The sequence below is a fragment of the Talpa occidentalis genome, unplaced genomic scaffold (assembly GCF_014898055.3).
Source record: "Talpa occidentalis isolate TD23 unplaced genomic scaffold, MPIMG_talOcc4v2.1 talOcc4.2288, whole genome shotgun sequence".
Taxonomy (NCBI): domain Eukaryota; kingdom Metazoa; phylum Chordata; class Mammalia; order Eulipotyphla; family Talpidae; genus Talpa; species Talpa occidentalis.
Window position 1 is genome coordinate 1 of NW_023602394.1, and position 3,976 is coordinate 3,976.

The window sequence follows — 3,976 nt, forward strand, 5'->3', positions numbered from 1 at the left end:
AGGAGAGAGAAGGGGAGAAAGAAGCCAGAGAAGCGGAGTGAAGACTTGGCCCGGGGCTTGGAGGCCTGCCAGCCTCCTGGCCCCCCAGCACCCTGCCTGCCTTGTACATGGTTGCTGCACTACATGTGAAAGCTTAACAAAAGGCTGAGAAACCCACCCAGGGCTCCAGGACTCCTCCTTTACACAGTCCGCTGGGATCATAGAAACCTGCTCCATCCCCATCCTGCCACTACAGTTTCCTTCCCAATGCTCTTTTTTTTTTTTTTTCTTTTTTTGGCATGGAAGAACTGGCTGTAGGCCAGAGGTTTGGGGCATGAGAGGATTTACCAGAGACAGAGTGGGAAGCAGAATAGGCAGATTTACTGAAACGCACTGCTAAGGGCAGCAGAGGGTAAGACAGGAGCAGTCTTCTGTGCCATATATGGGTTCGCTCCATCTGTGGGAATCGAACATAAGCCAGAGCGGTGATAGTTTTAGACTCAACCCCAGGCCACCAAGGAGGCCTTATTTCTTTCCCATGGATAATAATACCATGTAAGTTTCAGGACCACAGTCTCATAACTTGATATGTGTACAAACCTCACCACAAGCACCACCATAATTCTCTAGTTCCTTTCACCATTGCCAAGTGGATTTCCTCAGTACATACTTTTCACCCACTTTGCACTTCCACTCTGATAACCAGCGTATTTTTCTCAGAGTCTAAGAATTACCTTTGTTCTATCTCTTGTTTGTTTTGCTTACTTATATTCCACATCTCCAAAACTATCTGGTGCTTATCTTTCACTTTAAGACTTATTTCTCTTAAAACAGTCACCTGAACTTCCATTCATTTTGTCATAAAAGAGAAAATTTCATGTTTTTAGTACATGAGCCTACAGAGATATTATCTAATGATAAGGGAGTGGGGCAACACAGCAAGAAAAAAAATATATATATATACCCAAGTCCAGACAAAAGACAATTATTTAAATATTGTCATAAATTAAATACTTAATCATATGGACTTAGACATATATAGAATTTTTCATCTCCAAATAGCTAAACACATTCTCTTCAAGGGCACGTGAAACATTCTCATGAACAGATTATTTTCTGGGAAAAAAAAAAAAGATGTTTCAATAAATATATGAATTGACTTCATATCAAGGCTCTTACCTTATTTTGAGAAAATATAGATGCTCATGCTATAGGAAGAGAAGTGATGATCGTTATATGGTGATAAAATTTCATATATACCCAGGCTAATATATGATTGATGTGGTCTTCTTCCTTATCACTTATGACACTATTAGATTTCCAGAGGAGTGGATCAGGGAGGGATCAGAAAGAGACAGCTCAGCCCTCCCTACATCAGAAGATGAGGAGACACTATTATTGCCACATTACATTTTAATCAAATTTTCATTCATCATTCATTTATAAAACTCATTTGGGGAGTGTATCTTGCCACATCAAGATGTGCATAAGCTTCACTCACCTGCCACAAATGTTCTATTGTCATTACATTATCACCTCTACTTTATGGTTTTAATAAACTCACCTTTGTCTATTTCTTACATGAAAACTTCTCAGGTGGTTTGTACTATATCAAGAAATAGCAGTGCGTAGAGTACTTAAAAAATTGACCTATTATAAATGTGTACAGATAGCAGAGCAAAAATGTAAACTCAATGTTATAGATACGTAAATGTCTGACAATTTAATAAGAAAATGCTTAAGACATTTGTGCAAGTATAGTGAAATCTGATTTCTTATTCATCAAAAAAATGACTTATTTGAGCTGATTTATGAAGGAAAAAAGTTTGTATCAGAATGTAGATCTTCATAGTGAGAGAAGATTGCAGATGTTAGGTTAACAATATGCTATGACTCCCTGGAGAAAAGAAATATTGACAAAATCTAATAAAGAAAAATATATTGAGTCCTAGCCATAACCAATTTAGCTGTCTAATGGTATAAATACTGTACATCCACTAAGTTTGGGACTATGAAAAAGGCAATACCCTTCTTGAACATACTGCTTGTCTGGATGGTAAAATATTGAGCTGCGTATAATGAAGCCCTTTAGAAATATACTTTCATGTGTTATTTATCTTTTTCTTTAAGTGATGCAGAATCAAACCTCAGTCACAGAATTTATCCTTCTGGGAGTGACTGCTATCCACTCACTGGAGCCTTTGCTCTTCGTGCTTTCCTGGTCATCTACTTTGTCAATGTGACTGGGAACGGAGCCATCTTGTTGATTATCATCTCTGATCCTAAACTCCATTCACCAATGTATTTCTTCCTGGGAAACCTCTCATGCCTGGATATCTGCTATTCCACAGTGACACTGCAAAAATGCTGGAGAACTTACTCTCTACACACAAAGCAATTTCTTTCTATGGATGTATAATTCAACTGCATTTCTTCCATTTCTTTGGGAGCACAGAGGCCATGTTATTGGCTTTGATGGCTTTGGACCGCTTCGTGGCCATCTGCAAACCACTTCATTACACTGTTATTATGAATCATCAGCAGTGTACACAGATGGCTGTCACGATCTGGACTCTTGGTTTTTTCCATGCCCTGCTGCATGCCATAATGACTTCTCGTTTGAACTTCTGTGGTTCTAATCATATCCACCATTTCTATTGTGACATTAAGCCATTGCTGGATCTGGCCTGTGGGAACACTGAACTCAACGAGTGGCTGCTCAATATTGTCACAGGGACGATTGCCATGGGCCCATTCTTTCTAACACTGCTCTCTTATTTCTACATTATCACCTATCTCTTCTACAAGACCCATTCCTGCAGCATGCTTCAAAAGGCACTGTCTACTTGTGCATCACATTTTATGGTGGTTATTCTTTTTTATGCCCCTGTTCTCTTCACTTACACTCGTCCAACTTCAGGAAGTTCCATGGACCAGGACCGGATTGTTGCTATCATGTATACTGTGGTCACTCCTGTTCTAAATCCATTGATCTATACTTTGAGGAACAAGGAGGTAAAAGGGGCATTGAGTAGGGTAATCAGGAAAGGAATCAGACTTAAAAAAATCTAGAAAACCTTCTGAGACATAACAGATAATGAGAAACATGAGTAGTGTAATTAGCCTGCTTCTCAAATTCTTTATTATAATAATTGTAACATAGAGAACTAGTTAAAGGAAAAATAAATGGTAAGATCCAGTCCAGTTTAATTAGCAATGAGTTTGCATGTAATATAACAGAAAGATGAACAACAGGAACACTAGCCATAGAATCCTAATTTTGAGTTTATTTGGGGATACCAGAAGATAAATTTGACATTTTTATTATTTTTACATGTTTTTTATATAAAAATAGGTATAGAGATATTAATATATTACTCATGAACTGGGAAGTTGGAATTTTTTTATGCTAATGTGTCTGTGTGATTCCCTTTAACTGAACATTTTTTATGTGAGCAATGAACCTTTTATGCTGTTATAATTTCATTATATATGATTCATAAATCAGGATTTCATTATAAGTAATAATTATTCAATTGGAAAAGACAGGCTCACATATGATTCAAAGGGTATTTTAAGCAATATATCATGATTCACTTATTTTGAGCCAAGTGAAACTAAGTAATTAAAGCAAGTATATTGTAATCAGTAGTTCAAAGAATAAAAAAATCCTAGAATCTATCTTTTTTTTAATTTATTTATTTATTTGTTTGTTTGTTGCTTGCTTTGTTTATACATGCACTGGGTACAGTCAGAAGCACGGAGGGTGAGAGAATTCACCAGAGCCAGAGCGGGGAGCAGAGCAGGCAGAAGGACCGAAGCACACTGCTGAGGGGAGCAGCGGGCAGCAGGAGAGTTCTGCGCGCCATGTGGGACCCTCCTCCGGTGGCCAGGGAGCAGCCTGGGATCGAACCTGCGCCGCAGAGGCCGCGGGCAGCTTCGCAACCCAGCGATCAACCACTGCGCCACAGGGGAGGCCCCCTAGAATCTATCTTAT

At 38.6% G+C, this 3,976-nt stretch overlaps 1 pseudogene; it reads left to right on the top strand.

The window, feature by feature from the left end:
• Positions 1-2,111: 2,111 nt before the first annotated feature.
• Positions 2,112-3,066, top strand: LOC119253895 (olfactory receptor 12D2-like; annotated as a pseudogene).
• The last annotated feature ends 910 nt before the right edge of the window (positions 3,067-3,976 follow it).